Source organism: Lonchura striata, chromosome 15, assembly GCF_046129695.1.
Source record: "Lonchura striata isolate bLonStr1 chromosome 15, bLonStr1.mat, whole genome shotgun sequence".
Taxonomy (NCBI): domain Eukaryota; kingdom Metazoa; phylum Chordata; class Aves; order Passeriformes; family Estrildidae; genus Lonchura; species Lonchura striata.
Window position 1 is genome coordinate 15,113,051 of NC_134617.1, and position 22,389 is coordinate 15,135,439.

Here is a 22,389-nt window from a genome sequence, read left to right on the forward strand (position 1 = left end):
ATGATATACATAACACAGTGCTCACCATGACTCCAAACAAGTTGCTTGGCTTCTCTGAACCTCAGTTTCCTGCTGGTGAGCAAGGGTAAATTCAGTGCCACATCTCACAGGCTTCACTGGAGCTCTAAAGGAAAATGTGGAACCACAGATGGAAAGGTATGAGCAAGTTCAAAGGAGTGGTTTTGGCAAACACACCTTTACATCTGAAGTGAGATCAGACTGATTCCTCAATTAGCAGATTAATCACTCTAGAAATGTTTATTATTACTTTATTATATGTTTACTACTCCACTAATCCAGTTTATAGGAATATGGAGGACCTACTTCTCTAACCCTCACCAGCAATGTCCAAACATGATGGTAGAGAGCATCCTCAAACCCTAAGTAGATTGGCATCATGGTGTGAGCACCCTTTCCTTTGAGGAACTGCAGGTGAGCCTGGCACTCAAAGCCCAGGACATAGAACCCAGCCTGGCTCTGCAGCTCCGGGAGTTCTGTCTTTTCTATCCCTTCCTTCAGGGAGCTGCAGAAATCAGTTTGATCTTCCTCCTATTCTCCTCCAGGATGAACAAACCTGGCTGGTTTTGCCTCTCCTTGTACCTCAACCATCCACTGGTGGCCTCTGCTGGACCCGCTTCCATCTGTCAATGCTGGTTTTGTCCAGGAAGCCCCAAACAGGACCCAAAGTTTCCAAAACAATCTCAGAAGGGCCAAACCAAGGGGATTCTCACTCCCTTGATGTGCTGCCTGCCTCCTTGCTCACACAGCTGAGGGTGTAGCTCACCTCTGCAATGATCCCTGTTCAATTCCCACCTCCCTTCCTATCAAGCTGTTTCCCAGCCCAGCTGTCCCCTGGCCTGTCCTGCTTCCTTGTGAGGTTATTCCATTAGGACTGTGCACTTGTCTGCCCATTTCTCCACTCCCTCTGAACAGCAGCTGCTGCCTCTTGGGTGTCAAGTGCTTCCCTCCCTGCTGCTTCCTTTGGTGGCTTCTGAAAACTTCCTGAGAGTGTGCCCAATTATCCAGGCCATCAGTACCAGCCCCCCCAGGATCTCAACAGCAACGAGTTGCCAAGTGGGCTCTGCACTTCTGATCACCACCCTGTGAGTGCAACAGTCCAATCTATCCTCCAGCTTCCTTCTTTCCTATTTATTGGGCCCATATCTCCCCAGCCTGGTTCTAGGGAGAGTGAGCATTGAAAGCTTTACTGCAGCTAAGGGAAACCACTCAATATTCCTTTATTCACCCTGTATCCTCACAGCCAGTTTTCTTGCCTTTCCAGGTAGTCAGGTCCATCAGGTGTGATGAAACTTTTGTTTTGCTGGGTTCAAACCAACCCACCCCTGGTAGACATTCTCCTACCCAGATCAACAGCTTTACAATTGCACCAGTGCTACTTCTGTGAAAGAGTCACAGAATCACAGAATTGTAACATCCTTCAGGTTGGAAAGGGCCTCTGAGATTACTGAGTCCAGCCTGTGGCTGAAAACCATTTTGTCAGCTAGACCAGTGTGCAATCCCTCCTTGAACACTCCCAGGGATGGTGACAACCCAATGTTTGGCAGCCCTTTCTCTGAAGAAATTCCTCCTGGTGCCCAGCTTAACCTCCCAGGCACAGCTTGAGGCTATATTTCATCTACAGGTGGTGTTGATCCTGCAGTAGGCATGGTCTGTGCATACAATCAGAGCTGCTCCTTCATCCAGAGACTCTAGAGCTCCTTATTCAAATAGACAGGGTAGTAGGAAGACAAAGACACGTGAGACCACCAGGGATCATTAGTCTGAAGTTGGATGTTACAGTGGATTAGTTAAACTGCACTTAGGACAGTTGTGTGGACAGTCCTACTCACAATGGAAAAAAAAAAAAGCTGAATTTCTTTTCTTCTCACTTATTGTGGACATGAGGTAAGCCAGGATGAGTGGAGGCTACTTGAATTCTGAACAGGAATGTCCACATAGACAGTTTAATGAAGTTTAGCTAATCCAATTTGCAAAGGTTAATTCAGATTCATTTTCCTGGTTGTCTCTGTGTAGATAAGGCCAAGGTCACTTCCCCAAGGTGACTGGCTGAGCCAGGCACAAGATCCACACTTTCTTTCACCATTACTTTCCCAGGCTGGTTTGTCCTGATCCATGTGCCCCCTGCACAGAAGAACTCAGTTTCTCACATTTTCCTCCCTCAGCATCACTGATCCTTGCTGATGAAGATCACTAGAGACCCTTTTCCTGGGTGAAATGGAGCAGGTTGTTCCTGGGGCCACAGCTCACGCTGCAGCTTGGGGGCGAATCACAGCACACACACAGGAATTGGTGATGCTAAAATCCCTCACAGGGATCCAGAACAGCCCCAGGGTCTTGCTGGTAGAGGTGAGCACTTCCAAGCACTCCAGCTGGCTGACAGTGCAGATCTCCTAAATCATCCTGATGCTGTTTTTTTCTGACTCTTCTGGGCTCTCACGTACATAAGTGCAGTTACCCAGAATCTGCAGCAAAAGCAATAGAGGCAGTTTGGGAAATGAAGCTCCCCTTTGCAGCCCTGCCAGGTGCAGGCTGTGATGGGACCTGATGTGTGGGGACATCTGTCCCACACTTCTTCCAGCAGGGTTCTCACCTCTGCTTCTCAGCAGCTGGTGCTGGCCCCTGCAATGCCCCAACTGCTCATAAGGGATTGAGATCCAAAGATATTTTAGAGTATTTAAAAAGGCATATATAATCTAACCAAAACTGAAGAGCTGCCTTAGCCTTAACTGAAAACTTTCCCAAAGGAGTTACAATCCTAGAACAAGGAGCTTACATCTCCTAGTACATGATGAATGGGTGCAGGAGCTATTCTGAGCAGCAGGCAATAGTGAATGGTTACATTTCCTTGGCCAAGATGAGGAAGCTTTAAGTAACTAATTAAAAAAAAAAATCAATAGAAAGTCTTTTCCCACGATCTTTTGCCATGAGTCCTTGGCAATAATTTCAGTGCTCACTTCAAAGAATTGAGGTCTCTTTTCTGTGCCTCTTTCTACCATGGCAAAGGAGTTTACAAAGAGAAGTTGCTCGAGCCCAGTAGCTGTTAGCTTGCTGTTCAGTTTTAGGGAGGACTTGCAGTCCCCAAGTCCTTGTGATCAGGGGTCCCTGCATGGGTTGTCCTGTAACCATGGCATGTGTCCACATCTCTGGTCTGTTGTCATCATCAGAGATAATTGCATTTCCTCTGGACTTCCTCAGGTAATCATTTCTGATGTTTCCATGTCCAGCACCTCATCCTCTTCCCCACCACTGCAGCCTCTCCCTCGGACCTGAAGTGCCCTGAACTGTCCAGGGCTTGGTCCCTGCTGCAAGGAATTTAGCTGGGAAGTGAAGAACAAGACAAGGGACAGAGGGGACAGAGAGCTGGAGTGTGCAGGAAGCAAGGACAGGTTTTCTGCCAACAGTGGTGAGAAGTGCTCTCCCTTTTGCACTGTCACTGTAGCCTTTCCCTCCACAGCCCATGGCACAGCTGGGACATCACCCACTTGAACACAATCTTTACTTCCCACATCTGCCAAGCAGTCTCAAGAGGTCTGTCAAAAAGAGTGCTGAAGGTGTGGTGTCCTCTCTGCCCAGGAGGATCTGCCCATACCTTGCTACTGGATCTAATTCACTGAAGATTTTGCCTCATTGCAGCAAAATTTTAATTCCTCTTGGGCAAGTGAGAGTGTTTCTTCTTCTTGGTCTGGTTCAGCTGCTTCAAGTTAAGACAAACCCCAAATCTTCCCTGAAATTACTAAGAAGGGACCTGGCTGCTGCCTCTCCCCTTCCATCTGTGATCTGCTGCTACATTTTGCTGCTCTCCTCCTTTTCAAGAAGAAATTTAGTGGAGACACCTGGGCAGCAGACCAGGTGTGCTGTGGGGTCTGTGCTGCACATACCATGGAGGAACACATCCTTCCAAGTGGGAAAGGCCAGCTTCCACAGCCAGCTCCCACTGTCCCTGTCTCATCTTCCCAGCCTGACAGCTTGGTGACAAGTCTGAAACAGAGTCTGAGCTCATACTGCAATATCTGCAGGAAAATCCTCACCACTATTCCTCTCACTGGCCTAAGAAACCTTAAAGGCAACGTCCAACTCTTCTTTACCCTTCCTCCCAGCAGTGTATTCTTTTTAGTGCATACCCAGCACAAAAACCCACAAAAAAATGGATTATATTAATTTCTACTATTTTTACTATTTCTACTGCTCTTCTTTCCAAAAGCTTGTTGAGACAAAAGAGGCAATTTGGAATCAGATCCTCAAGGAGGTGAACTTACCTTGACAGTGGAAAGATGGCTTTGAGCCACATCAGGCCATTCCTGCTTGTGAAGAGGGAGCCAGTCACATTGCCCTAACTGAGTCATGTATGATTTGTAGCAGCATATTCTGGTCTGAGTTTCTCATGTTACCCCAATACGAAGAAGGACTTAATTTCTTCTTGTAGCCCTAAAAGGCTGTCACAAGGCAGTAGGGCTCTTCTGCAGCTGAAGAGCATGTACAGAAGAGTTCATATAGCAAATAAGTGTAATTTTTTAACTTGATACAGGCTAAAGAGCAGCTCTAAAGACAACCTTTCATTACTGTCTGAAATGTTGGTCCTTTCTGTTTTGAACTGAAGCATCAGATAATATTTAGGTTCCTAAAATATATATTTTTTTATGGCAGGGAAAGATATTAATAACCTTGGGTCTATTGGGTCAAACAATTTTATTATGACTAATACAAGATCCTGTTTCTTGAGTACAGACTCAAAACCCAGGATGAAATTTAGAACCCAGTCTAGGTGCACAGTGCTTCCCAGAACCTGTCCCATGTGCTCAGTCCTCTGCCCAGTGACTATAACCCTCAGCTCCTTCCCATGGCCATAAGAGACTGCCTCCTTTGCAGGTTTTTCTTGGTCATTGCATTGACAATTTTCCCTGCCAATGTGATAATACTTGTATTTGCAGCTGAGTTCCCTGGGAGGTTCCCCACAGTGCTGTCAGTCCTGAATGGAGGGCTCTGATGTCTTCTCCCTTTGCTGCACAAAGGTGCTCCTTCCATTGACCTGGTATGGCTCAGGGAGGGTCTGGAAATTGAAGCCTAGAAATAAATAACATGTTCTATGATAAAAATATCCCAGGAGATCCCATGCATTAGGGAATATCAATTCTTTGACTCCCATTGGGACAGCAAAAATGTTCAAAGCATTGTGAGGAGTGAGCATCACCTCCCATTGCCTGAAGGAATGGGAGGTTTGTGGGCTGGAATATTGAATGAGCAGCCTGAAGGTTTGGGTCTATTTTAGACCAAATGTGGCCTTTGAGAGGGCTGGGATTTTTCAAGAGTGCTCATCACTGCTCCAGTTCTGTGCATGAAACCTCCTCTGATCATAACTAAGGAACCACCCTGTGTGCTTCCGACTGGCACCTGTAAAATGGATCAAACCCTTCTGACCTGCTTCACAGGTCTGTGCTGCTCAGCCACAGTATCAGGCAGCACCTCTGAAAAGCCCAGGTGGGAACAAGACCTGCAGCAGTGCCTGATGTGGGAGCTGGCAGGAGATCTGGGTGTGAGCTCCCGTGCTTTGGAGATGCTGGAGCCAAGGGCAGCTGCTCCCCAGCATGGGGCCCTGACACACAGTTCAACAGTGCTAGGGCCAAGACGTGGAAGTTTCTCCCACCCAAAGGGGACCCTCAGGCTCGCAGGTTCTGGGGTGGTTTTTCCACTGTAGGATTGGGAATATCTGGGATGTCACCTGGGATCTCCTGTATCTCCTGGGAGCTCTCTGGTTTCAGGGACTGGACACACTCTCAAGGAAACTCAGGGCTCCCCAGGTTGAGGTTGTCCCAGTTTCCAGTTACCTTGGCAGTGCCAGCCCTGCGAGAGGTTCACACTCCCAGGACACCCAAAACTGATCCTGGACTTACCCGCTGGCCTGTGCGAGGTGAGGCTGAGCTCAGTTCTACAGGAGAATTGTGATTTTTTCCAGTTGCTTGCTGCTGTTCTCCCCTAACAAAAGGACTGGGCCTGCTTGCTGCAGAACATTTGTGTGCTCTGTTCACTTGCTGCATTGTCCTGCCCCGGAGCTGCGGGCGCTTCAGCGGGAGACCGAGTTCTCCCAGCGCCAGCTGCAGCCCTCAGCCCATGCACGCTCCGCTCCCTGCCAGATTGCACTGAGACTACAAAGGAGAAGAAAGGAACTGGCTCCTTGGCTGCTGTTTGTGTAGTTTACAAAGCCTCTTTTGCAGGTTTCTGATCCCATTTGGCCCAGAGCTGCTCTGCTGCAGAGCCCAGGGAGAGCAGAGCAGAGGGCGAGCAGGATCTCTCCCTGAGAGGGGCTGCCAGGGAACGGGGACACTGGCACCTCAGCACCCTCCCCAAGCAGTTCCTGTGCTGGAATCTGCCTGTCCAGCCAGGGATGCATCTTTGCTGGAAGAGCCCTGTGTGCCACCAGGGGCAGGGGGATGTGCCATGCTCTGTGCCTGTCATGGATGTCAAAGCTGAGGGAGACTCCAAGTCCTGCAGTGGGGACCCCGGGCTGTACCCCTGCACCCCACAGCCCCCCTTGGGCATGGCCACAGCCACCCCTGCAGATGCCAGCCTGCCTGGCAGCTCTCCAGAGGGACACAGTGCACCCACCTGAGGCTGCTGGTGCACCAGTGTCTTTATTCCTCAGTCCTGGTTTTGGTCACTGGTGGTGCAAACGATGGTTTTCCATCATATTTTTGGGGTGCTGCTGTTGAACAGTGTTTTGCTTTGGGCTGCCATGGATCACGGCTCATCTTCTGCCTGGCCCTTGTCTAGGGGTGAGGCTGTGAGCTGTTGGACATGGGGACATCTCCGTGAGGGGCAGTGCTGTCACATCCCCCCACCCAGGGCATTGTGCTTGTATAAATGATCAGGATCACGTAGATCTGCTTTGAATTTTGACCTTGTTTGCTGTGGGGAGGGGACTGCTGGACTTTGTAGCGTAAATATCTCCTCACAAGTGAAAGTTGTCGGTCACTGAGGGAAGAACAAAGGAAAATCCTTCTGATTTGAGGGGGAAAGGCCAGAGTTATTTATTTTACAGCTCTGAGGAGGTAAACAGGGAGGCAGAGTCCAGGACAATTAAAATATTGACGGAGCAAGGATGACATGTCAGAGATGGGTCTTTATTAATTTTAAAGCCTGCAGACAGGGAAACAAGCTAACATCATGTGAGATTTTAGAAATACAACTGAGGAAAGGCCTCCCACATGGTGGCTCCAGCACAGACCAAGGCAGGGCTGCCCAGTTTGGTCTCGTGGCTGCTGAGGATGGTTGGCTTCCCTGCCAGAGGCTGGTGCTGTGCCCCCCAGCAAGCTGCTCAAGTAGAAATGCACAGCCTGCTTCTGTCTTCTGAGGCTGCCCTGACATGCAGCCCAGGATCTCTGCACCCCCCTCATCACTGGGTACCAGGGTGTCAGAATCTGAGGTATTGATGATTCTCAGATTGTAAAAAGTCTCTGTCTTTCTGCCCCTCTGCCAAAGCAGAAGCCATAATTGGTCTGTGCTGGTTTCCAGGTTGTTTATTCTGTTTATCTCTCACATGTTCTGCTGCCCTGCCCAGCTCTGTCCTGCAGGGCAGCGTGTGGGGCTCTGCCCTCAGTGGGATGTTACAAACATTAAATACTAGAAACTCCCTGGGCTGGATTTACAAGAACGTGCCAATATCTGTCATCTACGTTGGACAGTGTGTCCCCAGCCTGAACCAACAGAAAAATGCCAACACCAGAGTGAAACATGGAGGGCATGAAGAAGGAGAAAAAGGACAAGACACACCCAATTTCCTCCATCTTGTCCCCTCTGGACCCCTCATCTAGAATCATAAAATTTTACTTTTGCACCCATGCCACACTTAATTATTACTTATATCAAACACTCAGAGCTTGTAATTCATGCTGTAAGATTGAAAACTCTTTTGCATGGACAGAGATCACAGCCAGTGTCTCTGGGGGCTCTGTCCAGGGGGGTTCCTGACCCCTGCCAGGGTCCCAGACCTGCCAGAGCAGCCAGAGGGAAGCCCTGGATTCCCACACCAGGGGAACACACAGGGTCTGAAGGGAGGGGGAATAACCCCCACAGACTGCACGCTGAACCCCATCCTCTGTCCTGCCTTGCATTAAATACTGTTGTTGTTGATGCACTCTGGAATCATCAGGGGATGTGCTGCGGGCTTTAGCATCAGGCTGTGCTCCTAGAGGGGGGCTGCCCCTGCCCATCAGACAGGGATGTGAGAGTGGAGCCCGTGGCAGTGAGGTGGGACAGCATTAATGCAGACCTGGGGGCTCCGTGTCCGTCCCGCTGCCGAGGAGCGCGGCGCACGAAGCCTGCCAGGCTGCTGTCTGCGGGGACGGGAGCAGGAGGGGCAGTGGGGACGATGATTCCTGCTGCTGGCAGCGCCCTGGGTGCTGGGAGGGCTCCCGGTGCGGAGCCCCGTGCCCGAGGGAGGCTCAGAGCGCTCCGCTGCCTCCCGCGGGTGGGAGCGCTGCGCTGCCCCGCAGGAAGCGCAGCCCGGGGAGGGATGCTGCGGAGGGAGGAAAGCTCCGGCACAGCGCTGACAGGGCGAAGCTGCTGGCAGGCAGCTGTCTCCAGGGTGGCTGCAGCACTGCAGCATCAATTAACCTTTGGGGAACTTCTGCCAGTGCCGCTCAGGCGTAGCCGCGGCTCCGCCGTGCCGAGCGATGGGGCGCGAACCTGCCGCGCTGGAAAGCTGCAGCCAGACTACAAAAGCCCGAGCAGGAGCCAGCCACCTGAGCCGGAGCGCCTCTGTCTCGCCCTCCAGCCCGCGCTAAGTGCTTTTATCTCCTCTCCCTGTGTTTACGAGGGCGGCTTTCTCCTTCGCGCGGCGGCGGTGCCGCGGATGCTGATGGAGAGCGAGCGGCGGCTGCCCTCCGCAGTCCTCGGCAGGCAATTTCCTCGGGGCCAGGCCCCCCGACCCCGCTGGCTCTGCAGGGACAGTGTGACCCCCCTCCTGCAGCCCTGCCCGGGCCCCTCGCCAGCGCCGTGCCTGCCCTGGCACCCGCCCAGCTCCAAAACATCACTGCCCGGCCAGCCGGGCTGGCTCTGCAGCACGGATGTCCCCGCACCGCAGCCCCGCCGGGGAGCCCGTGCTGCTGGAGGGGGGCTCTGGGCACCGGGTGCTGGCCCCCAGGCAGCGCTGAGCTCACGGCTCCTGCAGCTCCCTCCTGACCACGGCTCCTGCAGCCCCATCCCGTGAGCACAGTGCCCTGTGTGCTCAGCAGGCGTCTCTGGGAAGGGATCTCCGGGAAGAGGCATCTCTGTTCCCAGCCTGTCTGGGAAGTGCAGACTGGGAGGTTAGTGGGCAAAATGAGAGGGGAAAAGCAGAAAATAACAGCAAGGTTTTAGAAGGAGCAGCAGTACCGGGGAGGTGTCATACAGGGAGGAGTCTGGTCAGGCTCATCCATAAATCATGTGTGCTCCTGCACACGACCTCTTCTTGGCCACTGAGCTCTGCTCTTTGGAGGGCAAGACACTCCTTGGCCAAAGCCCTCTGAGGCAGTCAGGCATCAAATTCCTGGAAAAGTGGGCTAAAAACATAGCCTTCATCCCAGCCTGATGTGGGAACTGCTGTCAGTTCTCAGGGCACAAAGGAGCAGCAGACAGGAGCACTGTCACTTTGGAAGCTGTGTCAGGGACGTGCCATGCTTCCCATGGCTGTCCTTAGCCAGGCAAGATGCAACAGGAGCCTTCCTCTTTCACCCTGGAAGAGATGGACTCCTTCATGACCAGGGAGACCGTAAGGAACCAGGAGTTTGGGGGGGTATGGCAGGATCCCCTGGATCCCATCACCTTTCCCAAGGGCAGCATCTCCCTGAGCTCTCAGCTCAGCTGGGGCAGCGCTCTCCCAGCCCGTGCCTGTCTCCCTGCATGCAGCTTTCCCTGCACGCTCCAAGGGAGCCATTTCCATGCTGCAGGGAGGCAGGAGGCAGCAGCAGCAGCTGGCACCTTCACATGCCCAGCCTGGAGACACCCTGGCAGCCCTGGGCGCACCCAGGTCCTGCCCGGCGCCTGCCTGCGTGTGCTCCGTCATGGAAAGGGCCACGTTGGCCACTTTTCCTATGATCTCACCCTGGCCAGAGCTGTGAGTCATTGGAAACCTGCTCCCTCTGGGGCTGAGCCAGAGCTGGCTGAACCGATGGAAAGACCACCAAGGCCTTTGGGACCAGTCTGAGCTGCACGGCTGCTGCAGCCCTTGTGGTGGGGGACAGTGCATGGTGGCAGGAGTGCATGGTGGCTGGGATCAGCTCTGTGGGGAGCCCCAGGGGTGCTGCCACAGCAGCTCTGCCTCTCCTGCATCCCCGAGCCACCAGCAATGGAGCTGCCTCCTTGGTGAGCTCCCATGGCAGTGGGGTGGAGACCAAGCCCTGGCCCCTACACGTGCCATCCTTGGCACCCCCTCCCTTGTCAGATGGTGATTTATAAACCCCTGGGGTGGGGAAACTGGGGAGCAGCAGGGCAGCTGTGTGGGTTTGTGAATCTGCCACAAGGTGGTTTCCAGTAAGGACAGCTCATTTCTTCCAGAGCATCTGAAAACATGAGCTGGAAATATCCCCACCCGTCCTTTGTAAGCAGCACCCATGGCAAGGCTTCCCCAAGGTGGGGCTGGGATTTTGCTATCATGTAATAGCTCATGCTGTGTAGATGTTTTCTGTGTGCCTGGTAATAAGCTGTTGAAAAGACAGATCATTTACTGGCAGTAGAAAGGAAAAGTCAAAGCTATCTCTGAGTACAGCTCCAGTCCTGGAGATTTCCCCCTCTGCCTCATGAGTTAGGTGATGCTGGTTTTTCCAGAGACTCCCACGTGCCCTGTACACGCTTGCTACAGCCCTGGAGGGAATATCTGCCTCCCAGGACTCCTGGTGCTTGTATCACAGTGGGTGTCTGCCTTCAAGGAGGTGCCTGTCGCACTTGGAGCTACCCTGAAACCTCACTTTGCCCACAGTGAAAACACCACAGGGGGAATTTCACCTTTAACTTTCAGATTTGTCATCTTCGGGGAAAACCAACTGGTTTCTACCAAGGTTCAAGGTCCAGCTGAAGGTGGGAGGTGAAGGACAAGAACAGGAAGAGAGAGAAATAGTGCAGCCTCAAACACAACAAGAGAGCAGCTTGGCTGTCTTCTGCTCTCTCCTGTCAGGCACCTGCATGGAGCTGTGCTTGGCCACATGGAGTGCTTCCCTCCAGCTCCTGTTTTCATTAAATGCCAGGCAGTGAGCTCACCAAGGCCTAGATCTTGTTGTGGTCACTGCTCTGTGTCTGTGTTCTAGGCAATGGATAAATCCTCCTTGTCCAAAACCAGGCTGACCATTGCTGCTGGGAAGTTCAACGCTTTTCCTGCACAGTGGAAAGTGCTGAAATCCCCCAAAATGTCTTTCTCCATCCTGGTGTTTCAGAGTGCTCTGACAGCATTGTGGGTGTCTGGTCACACAGAGTCTGGCACAGCCGTGGACTGAGCCTGGATGCTGACTGATTTAAGCTCCTTTAGCATGATGTAGTAGGATTTCATCATTATATCATACTGCTGTCACACAGGTTTGGTTTAATCTGAGCAGAAACTGAATTCCCAGAGAGCAGTATATCTTTTAAAATTAGGCTTAGCTAAATGCTTGTCATTGCAGGTTTATTAGTGCTGAATACAAGCAATAATTGCTTCAGCTTCTTATGAACTTGGTACAATTTTTGTGCGTGTGTGTGGCTTTACCTGTCAGCTCCTGCTTTTTAATCTGTGTCCCACAGCTACACAGCAGCAGGTCCCTCAGCTAGTTATCCCTCAGTTAGTTATCCCTCTGGGATAACTAGATATTTTCAGTTTATCCAGAGATTCATGGTGTCACACATACCATGGCCCTGGAAGTTTGCAGATGGTTCTTGTGCTGGACACCATGGTGCATTTGCTGATATTTTGTCACAATGGACTGAGTTGGAAAGTCACCTTTAAAATCTGGAACTGCTTCTGAAAGCTCTGGAAAGTGATGTTTTAAGAACCTCCTCTTCTTAATCTGTGGTCTGTTACAGATCTTTCACATCTCCTCCTCCCAGTTCTGACTAACACTTGTATTTCAGAGATGTTCACAAACACACAGACACAGACAGGGCTGCTTGGTGTGCACAAATTCTATTGCAGGAGCAGGTGAATGCTCCTGTCTGTGAAAAGCAGAGCTGCTCCAGCCCACAGGGACCATTGTGGTGTTACAGGAAAAATCTGAGAGGTGTATTTTTAGTCTTTGAAGGATTTCCATCAATGCCTCATTATCGAGGCAGCAGTGATGTTGTCAAACACACTCTGCAGGCCTACCCCGTTTTGCAAAGAACAAAACCATGTAACAGCAAAATAATGCACAGACCAGTGGCTTTTTCATGACCAGTGGACATCAGTTTGGCCCTTTCATACCTAGATTGCAGGTCTTAATTTTCTAGTTTAAAACCACTGAAGTGTCAAGAAGTGCCAGGCTGCTAGTTTGGGTCCAGATGCTGTCACAGCAGATGTCCTGGGCCTGGAGCTGTCACTTCTGTACTGAATGTCCCAGTGTCAGTTTTGCCACATTACAGGGCACAATTCTTGAGATGTAGTGGTGACATGACACACTTTGTCTGGTTTTAGCTATGACTCTCCTTTGCTTGGCTCTTTAAAGTTCTCCCTTACTACTTGCCAGCTATGGAAAGAGCTCTTTTTACTCTTGTTTTGACAGTGGAATTGATGCCAGTTTTGGGGAAACACTATAAATATCCCCGAGTCTGTGATCTCTGGTGTTAGTATTTCCTGGCAGTGCTTTCAAGAGTATCTGATTGATAAGCACTCAGCACAATGGTGAGTCCTGACACATTTTTAAGTGTTCACAGATGTGGCAGATAACCTTGTCCCATCATCTTGGGATGCCAGGTTGAGGGCTGGACATAGTTTATTGATAGCCATGACTCCATCAAGGTCCACCGTTATCAGTGAGCCACAACTCAGCCAAGTGTTCACTTCATTTCCAAGACACTTTAAAAGATTATCCTCACAGCTTCATCTATTTATTATTTTTAAGATGGGCTGGAGGATGACAATATTTTGGTTTCTTATAGTCACTTTCTAGATTCTTAGAGATATTTAGAGAGCATAAAGCTCTTTTTATAGGAAATGTTGCTTGGGTCTTGTGCAAGTGATCTTTTGGGACAACTGAGGTGAAATGGCTTCTTAGGAAATTGTCCCATTTGTCAGTTTACTCCATTTCATGAGCCTTTTAGTCACAAAATCACCATTATATTTCTGGCTAACACTTACAATTACAATTTAATTTTCTTCTGCTGTGGCAAGTGACCTGCAAACCCACTGATGTTCCTCAGTAACATTAATGAAACCACTTCTACAACCAACTTCTGCATTACCCCAGCTCCCTCGTGCTGAATTGTTGGGTTTTCCCCTCGTGGTGCCTATCTTTAGAGAGAGCAGGATCTGCCCCTGGTGTCTGTATTTGAGATTTGATCAGAAATGCTCAGTCACCAACAGTCTCCTTCCCTCCCCGTACTCTTCAGTGCGCTCCAGAGCATTGTAATGGCTTAAGATGATGAATACTATGCAGACAACACACCCAGCTGTCCAAGCACACAGTCAGTGGAGAAATGAAGATATGCCTGCCTAAGTAAAAGTTTGATTAATTGCATTAATTAGGCCCTAAGGTATGGTTCATAAAATAAGAGTACAACTGGTATATTGGATTGGGGAATTGACTATGTGACAGGGAACAAACAGTGGCACGAACGAGAGCTCGTCTCTGTCTGGAATGGCATGATAAATTATCAATTAAATAATGGAGAGTGACAAAGCTGCAGTCTGTGAGAGGCGACCTCCAGCCATGGCTGTGGCCAGCCCGGGTGGGTGAATCAGACACCTCTGTCAGTGTCTCCAGTGCTTCCATACAAGTTTGATCTCCCACAGTCCCACCAGCACAGCACTGGGCTTGTGGCCCCATCAGCACTGCAGTGCATGGGACCCTCATGGGGTGAGTGTGGGCTTAGCAGCCATGGGGCCACTGGGCTCCTACAGGGACTGTGCCAGAGCATTCACCAGCTGCTGGACCACCTTCTGCCAGGCAAAGTGCTGAAGAGGTATTCATTCATCCCAAATGCACTGGTTTTGACCTTCCCTTGTGTCACACCTTCTCTTCTCAGTGTGTCCCATCTTTGGCATCACCATACTTGCTCACCAGCGTCCTGCCCCAGTGGGAGAGCCATGGGTCAGGTCAAGCATGAGGTCCAGTAGGATTTATCCTCCTGGATTGTGGGACTTTGTGCCAGGTTTTTTGTGTGGCCAGAGCTGCAGCTTCCTCATCCTCTTCTGTCCTTGCTGACGGACTCCTCACAGCTCTTCCCTCCTGTGGTGCTGCAGATTGGTGGGGATTTGCCTGCTGCTGGACAGGGGTTCGTCCTCACCTGCACAGACAGAGGCGAGTGGTTGTGTAGGGCGCACTGTCTGCTCCAGGATGGTGTAGATGAATGGAGACAAGAGATCTCTGCAGGCTGCTCTTGGGGTATCAGGTTTATTAGGGATAGAGAAAGGTCCTGCCTCGAGCTGCCAGACGCAGCACGTGGGGAGGCTTGAGGGGATGGGGGAGGGGAGAGACAAGAGGATGCTCTAGGAGAGGGGGAGTTCTAAGAGGAGGGGAAGTTCCAAGAGGCCGTGTGGCCCCTCAGAGACCCCTTATCAGGGGGCTTCAAGGTGGGCTGGAACAAGATTTGGGCCAATGGGGTTACAGACACTTGATGTTTTAGGGGATGGATACAGGTGTGGGGTGAACCGTACATTTTGGGAGGTGAGATGGAACAGTCCACTTGACCCCTGGACCCATCCATAGGCAAGGGCATTGTCCAGCTAGCAGAGAGGACTGTTCTCATCCTGGCTGTATTATTTATGAATAATTATATTTATCTATCCTCTCCAACATGGTTGTTCTGTGTTCACGGTGTGCTCTGCCACTCCCTTTCCCATTTCCCGCCCCAGTACTGAGGAGTGGCCGATTCTCGCCGATCTGCCTCGGGCAGCGCTGCTCCGAGAGGGCTGCAGGCACAGCCGGGCAGGAGCAGCCCCTCCAGAGTCCTCCCCACATTGTCATTAATGATTCTGCATTTCCACGAAGCCTAGAGCAGCCTGGGACAGATGTGTTACCCCCTGCCCCAGGGAGATGATGAGAGATGCTGCCTGCCAGCAGCACCACTTCAGTTTCTTCTAGAAGAAGGTTCCTTCAGGATCATTTCCACCAGCTCTCACTTTCCACGGCATTTGCTCTCATTCTGCATTGTTTTCTGTTCCAATATTTGTTCCATTATTACTTTTAGTGTCACACAAAAGCCTTGACCGAGATCTAAGCTAGGCTCTGATAAACAACCTCTACAAAAACACCTCTACAAAAGGAGTGAGCGGGTCTGTCACCAGTGCTGTTGGCAAATATGATATGGGCAAGCCCAGGGGAACTTCAGCACTGACAGTGAGAACTCGGGAGATGGTGTGGGCTGAATGATCCGCTGTCTTCCCTTGGGAATGGTCCCTGCAGCAGAGGAGGGACTAAAGGCAGTGTGAGAGTGGAAACCCAGCAGGCAAACGATCACAGTTCCACCCTGATGAATGGCAGAGTCAGGAACATGTGCCTGGTCATTAGTTGTGTTGTCTCCATAGTGGGTGTCCAGACAATGTAAGACATTGCTTGAACATTTCTCTTGTCACACGCCCCTGGCAGGGTGGGATGTTGGGGAAGTGACAGCTCTCTGGTGCTTGGTGTCTTGTTCATTCTCAAACCATCACTGGGAACACTCCTCTCACCTCCTGTCTGTCAGATTTCTCTGCCATCCATCCTGTACATTCAGACAGGGCCCTTTCAGGCAGACCAAGACTGACCCCAGTTGTCAAACAGAAAGTAGGGTAGTTCAAAGATGGTTGAAATCCACACAGCCTGGTTTTCAATCTCTTCCTTCCCTCTTTCTTCCACAAGCCCAAGTACCTGTACCCTGCCCTGGATGGAGCAAGGACAGTAGCTTGGGACAGAGCAAGCACAGTGTTTGCTAGTGCATGCTGGGGAAGGGCAGATTCCTCCCAAAACTAAAGAAAGAAACAGTTCCTGGTCCACTAGTGCTTATGGCTGCCATGCTGTAATGAGTGAAGGTCAGACACGGGAGGAAAGCTAGAGAGGGGCAAGAACTGCAGCCGTGGGATGTCACCCACTTGGGATGCAGGCACATCTCTGTGCTGATATAAACACACCTCTATCAGGTGTTTCAGTAACTGAGCAGCACTGGAGACCTCAGAGATTTTTTCTTCCCTGTCCTTTCTTTACTCTTTCTGGATGACTTTTGGAGTTACAAGTTGTGGATTACTCACCACCTTCTCTTCAGCTTCCTCTGAGCCCTTTGTGTGCCATTTTCCCAAGCTAAGGAGGGCTGTTATTTCTGGATAGCTGTCTCCTATCAGTGATGGTGACACAATCAGTGCTGTGTCTCTGCCTGTCTCTGCCATGATTTCAGTGGGTTGCTCTCTGCCCCCTGACAGGTTGGTTTCTCTTTGGGATATTTGTGCAGCAGTGTCCTTATCCCTTTGAATAGCAGTACATTTCTGGCATGTGAATTTGGAGATGTGTGGCTGCTCCATGAACTTCTCTCCTCATCTAGGTTTGGTTATCATAGGTGCAGCACAGGTTGTAGTTGGGACACTGCTTTCACAGGATAGATGATCTTCTGTTTTGCTTTGGAAAACACCCACTCATTCTACAATTGTAAAGCCATGGTTTCTGTGAGAGGGGCTGTACACTCCTGGGGGAGGTTGTGTCCTTGCCTCATCAGATTTCTTGCAGAACAGGGCACATCATCTCACCCCAACTTTCATAGGTGATGCTCAGTGAACTTGTAGTTGAGCTGAAGCCTGGTTTTCCAAAAGATGCCCAGCCTGGAAGTTTGGGATGAGTCTATTTCCAACCGCAGACAATCTGGTAGAGCATCCCTCTATTCAGAAAATGAACTAAGCTTTGAGCTTGCTCTTGGAAGCATGGAAATCTACTGGCAACAGGCATGCTACAGCAAGCAAACCTATGGCTGATTCATCTGTCTCTCTGCTCTTGCTTTGGGTGCCCCTAGTGAGGCAACCGGATGGGAATTTGATTGGTGTCATCACAAAAAGTGGTTGATGTTTAACAAAAAGCCGTGAGAGCCCGGCTGCCTTTGGCTGAGGCAGGGCACGTTGCCTTTCTCTGTTCTCCTGAGCCATGGCCCTGCTGGTTTCATGGTCCCACAAGCAGGCCAAGCTGCACTGGGACATCCCACAGCGACCTGACGTGGTGCTGGTACCATGAAGCTGCCCTGCAGGACCTCCTGCCAGCTGAAGCCCTCTGAGGTGTCCCCTGGTTGTCACAAGGAGCTGCCTGCTGCAGGACGAGCAGCAGCCTCAGTGACTGCAGTCCAAGCCCCTGCCACCAGTGCTGGCTCCCACGGCTCTGTGCAGGCTGGTGGGAGCACTGTGGTGTTGTTCTGGTTGTCTTGCACATCTTTTTGTTTGCCTCATTTGTTTGCATCTCTCAAACATGATGTTATAGCAGTCAGGGATCCTCCTCAAAGGGTGGCAACGGACTGGGGACAACTGAAGCTTTTAGAGTGTCCAAAGTTGGGACATGAGGATGGAGAATGGCCCAGAGGGACCACACAAGGAGCTGCTGAGGGCACTTGGCCTGTCCAGCTGGAGCAGAGGAGACTGAGGTCAGAGCTCCCCAGGGGCTGCAGCTCCTCTCAAGGGACAGGGAAGGACCAACCTCTGCTCCCTGGGACTAGGGACAGGACCTGAGGCAATGGCTGCAGCTGTGTCAGAGGGATTTAGGTGGGACATTTGGAAAACATTCTTCTTCCATAGGGTGCTGGCACACTGACCAGGCTCCCCAGGGAATGGTCAGGGTGGCAAGGCTGCCAGAACTGCAGGAGTGCTTGGACAACACTCTCAGGGACAGGATAGGATTGTTGGGATGTCCTGTGTAGGGCCAGCAGTTGGACTGGATGATCCTTGTGGGTCCCTTCCAGCTCAGGATATTCCATGATTCAATGGTAACTGCATAGGGCTGCCACCTTAACCACGAAATCCCCACATCTGCCCTTGTGCTGGCCCCCCAAAGGACCCCCAGTGCCCCCACAGAGCTGGTGACAGGAATGGGCTTTGGGGTCGGGCAGACAAAGCACATCTCCCAGGCTTATCCATCCCTTGCTGCTGCTATCAGCCCCAGAGGGAGTTCCTGTGTCAGGGCGCTTTTTGGGTGGCAGAACAGATTAAAAAACCCCATGATCAAATGCAGAAATCCCCACCCATCCCCTTGGCTCATACATGGCAGCGAATTTGTTGTGAAATGCCATCCGCTGTCCTGTTTATTCCAGATGAAAATCTCTTCTCCAGAGACTCTTTCCCCAGGAAAAGCTATTAATTTGTGTAAGTACTTCAGAAGGAAAGACTCTGAAGCAGGGCTGAAACTAAACCTTCTCTCTCATCAAGGCTGAGGAGTCCAGCTAAAGCAGCTACAGCACCCCTGCTTTACTTTCCAGGAGAAAAAGAGATCCTACCCATGGCAGGGAGACAGCTCTGCCAATGTTTCCTTCTCATACCTAGCACTGGCAGTAATTTCAGCTGTGGCAAGATTCATCAAAGTTAATCATCTGACCCTCATCTACATGAGATAATTTTTCAGCGAGCAGGATTTGCCAGTAGCCTCAGCTGGCATCACGCAGACCAACATGAACAAATCACATCCTGTTCCAGGTCTGGCTTTCCAAATCCCAAGCAGGGAAAGAGAGCAGCGGGCGTCAGATCCTGAGGAAGACCTAGATTCAATTCAGCTCTTGGTGTTGGGCCATACGGCTGCCTCAGGTAGCTCTTCAGCGAAAATCTGACAGTCCCCAAAACTTCACGAACACTTCTGGCCCTGAGCGGCTGGCATCTTGCACAACCTTCTGATCTGACAAGTTTGCCAACATCCTGAATGGTGAACATCTCATGGGGTAGGCGGTTCTTGGGAGGCTTCCATGCATCTTCTGTCGTCTCTGAAAACCTGTCTGAAAAAAACCGGCCTCCTTCTGGCTTTGCGTTCAGCCCGGCACCAAACCTATGGAGGCAGGTTCAATTGGAAAGGTCCCATCTCTGCAGGGGTTGGAGCCAACCTTCTGATTTGATGTGAACAGTATGTACGAATGCCACTGAATGACATGTTTCCATGATAAAGAGTGTGGTGATGAAATTCTCCTGCGTGCCAAGGATGGAAACAAAAAAGTCAGTGGGCAGCTGCAACACATCACAAGAGCTGGAAAACAAAATGCTTTCTGATTCCCAGAGCAGTTCTTGAGGTGCTTGGAAAACTCAGATTCCTGCCCCCTGCAAGGCACCTGCACTTCCCCTGAACACATAAAGCACAGTCACTGCATTAAAGCTAAACAAATACTCCATAGAGAATGGGGAGATATTGTTTGAGTGACTGATAAAGGCTGATAAATCATTCTCTGGACGTTTTCCTCTTTGCTTGGCTTCTTCCCGTTGATCCATAGGAAATCGGTGGCACTTTGCATGTGAAAATCCATAACCCAAAAGTCCATGCATTGATGACTTTGAGCAAGCTGTGTTCTCAGGTAAAATACACCACTTACTTTTGGTTTTCATCAGCATTGTTCAGTGGCGAGGAGGGCAAAGAAGGCCCGGGATGATTTTTGATGTGGGGACAGCAGAGCTGATCTGTGTCCTCATGTCAGAGCAGCCCCCAGGCCCGTCTTGGAGAAATGCACACCACGCATGTGTCACCCGTCCCCAACCCACAGCTCAGCAGTGCTCAGCCTGCTGGGAGCTGAGACCAGAGAGATAAACACTTGGCATTGATGCAAATGATCCCTTCATGGACAGCTGGAACGTGGTGGGCACCTGAGGTTCAAGAATCCAGCAGAGACCTGAGGAGCTCAGCCTGCCTGCCCCCCCGATACCACCCCTGAGCTCCCCTTTCCTAAAAGAGGGATGGCAGCTCTTGCTGTGGAATTGGCACACCAGTCTGATTTTTCATCTCTTAGGCCTGTTGTGGTGGGTTGACCCTGGCCAGCACCTAAGCACCCAGAGAGCTGCTCATTTGCTTCCTCCCTGCAGCAGGATGGGGAAGAGAATCAGAAGTGCAAAAGTGAGAAAACTCGTGGGTCGAGGTAAAGAAACAAAGCTGTGTGCCTGCTAAGGGAAATAAGGAATTCATTCACTCCTTCCCATCAGCAGGCACATGTCCAGCTGCTTCCTGCAGTTCAGGGCTTCAGCACACATGATGGATACTTGGAGAGACAAACATCATAACCACAGCAGCCCTTCATCCTCCTTTCCCTGAGCTTTTATTGCTGCCATCATATGGTCTGGAATATCCCTCTGGTCAGTTGGGATCAGCTGTCCTGGCTCTGTACCTTCCCAATCTCATGCCTGGGGGTGGAATGGGAACAGAGAAAGCTCAGCACAATGCAAACACTGCTCAGCACCAACCAGAACACCAGTGTGTTATCAACACTGTTTTAGTCACCAATCCAAAACACAGCACCATACGGGCTGCTGGGAGGAAAATGAGCTTCATCCCAGCCAGACCCACTGCACCACAAAACTGCAGCCCACAGAGCCTCCCTGTGCCTGGGGCAGCACTTTATGTCTGCCATTGCTGAAAACTTCTCAGGGCTCTAAAATGCCACGTACAGAAATAGGTCCATCAGGATCATCTTCCCCTGAAAATCTTCCTTTGATCCAAAGGGAGAGACAGCCTGAGGCTGGAGGGAAGAGCAAGGGGCCTGGAGAGTGCTCTCCTTCAGTGTAGGATAGGTACCAGGAGACCTTTGCTTCACTTAGATGTCCTGAAGAAGGGCTGAGTCATTTTCCTTCCTCGTGCCTCATTTTCCCAGTGCCCAAGGCAGAAGTGTCAGCACTCGTGTTCCAGGGATTGGTGGTGTTGCAGGGGCATCAGGGAAGCTGATGGGCTGTGTAAAATCCCTCTGCTGTACGGATATTTTGTCACCCTTTCCCTGACCCTGTTTATCTTCGAGCTGTCTCTTCCACAAGATGTAACCTCCACCTGGATACGACCGATTTGGTTCAAGACTCACGGAAGTTTCCCTGCAGATCTGTGCCACAAGATGTGATCTGAACCTGCACAACATATGGCTCAGATCTCCGTATTTCGTATAAAATGGGACTTAGCTTCGTAATCCTGAACTAAACAGAAAGAAATGCAAGCAGAGCCAGAAGGGAGCATCACTGCCACTCTCCTGCCAGCTTTCTGGGTCGGCACTGACTTACACACATCTCTGCACAAGCCTTCAGCAGGCAGCCGGTCTCACCCACCAAAACTCATTTCCAAGCACCCAGATGGGGACTGAGTCAGGTTTTAGCTGAACCACTTCCAGGTGGAGCACCAGGTAGCCCTGGGCAGACATTGCCCTGCACTGTGCTGGGTGACACTGTCGTTCAGGTCTGCACCACATGGTCCCTTCTCGGCCTCAGGGTCCTGAAAGGGCTCTGCAGTGAGTCACTAGTGGCACTATTGATCCTGTGCTGGCACAGGTGGGCAGCAAGTCCCACTGTGTCCATCCAGAGGCCTGGAATACAGAACTGCATAATGAACTTGCCCATAAGGGCTTCTCAGTGTGGGGAGCAGGCGTGTGCCCCGGCAGGCAGGAGGGACTTTGCTGTCCTGTCCTCTGTCCTGTGCCTCTTCTTGAGCCTCAGCCTTTCTGAGTTTGACCCATGTTTTCATATTCTTCTTTATCCATTCCTTGGCTGTAGTTATGCAGTTTTCTGTTTTTCCCTTCCCAAGTTTCAGTAAGTAATTCAGGAATCAGCTGGTTTGGTTGTTTGCTGTGTTTCCATGCCTTCCTTTGTACCTGTATGCTTAAGATAATTTCTGTAAGGAAGTGTCAGCAGCCCTCCTCCCTTAAGTCCCCCTTAACCCCTGGCATGTCCCCTCCTGGTTCTCCAAGGCCACAGGAGATACCTCCCAAGCCCACTGCCTTTCTCTTGCCTCTCTCCTGCCACTCAGAGCTGTGAACTCTCACAGCTGCTCTCACCCAAGGTGCCTCCCACTTCCAGTTTGCAAGGATCCTACATCAAATCCATGCAGTCTGAAGCTAACAGATGTTTTGCCATCCCATCAGCTCACTAAGAAATTGAGATTCTGATTTTTTTTCCATTGCTTGTGCTGCCCGTACCAAAGGCTCTCTGGGATAAAAGCCGACTTCGCTGAACACCTGCTCAGCCCTTTGCTGCCCTGTGAGTCCTTCTCTAAAGGTCTGGTCATGCCATTTTCCTGCAGATGCTGTCTTAGGATGCAGAGCTGAAAATCAGTAAGCTCAACAGTCCTAGATATC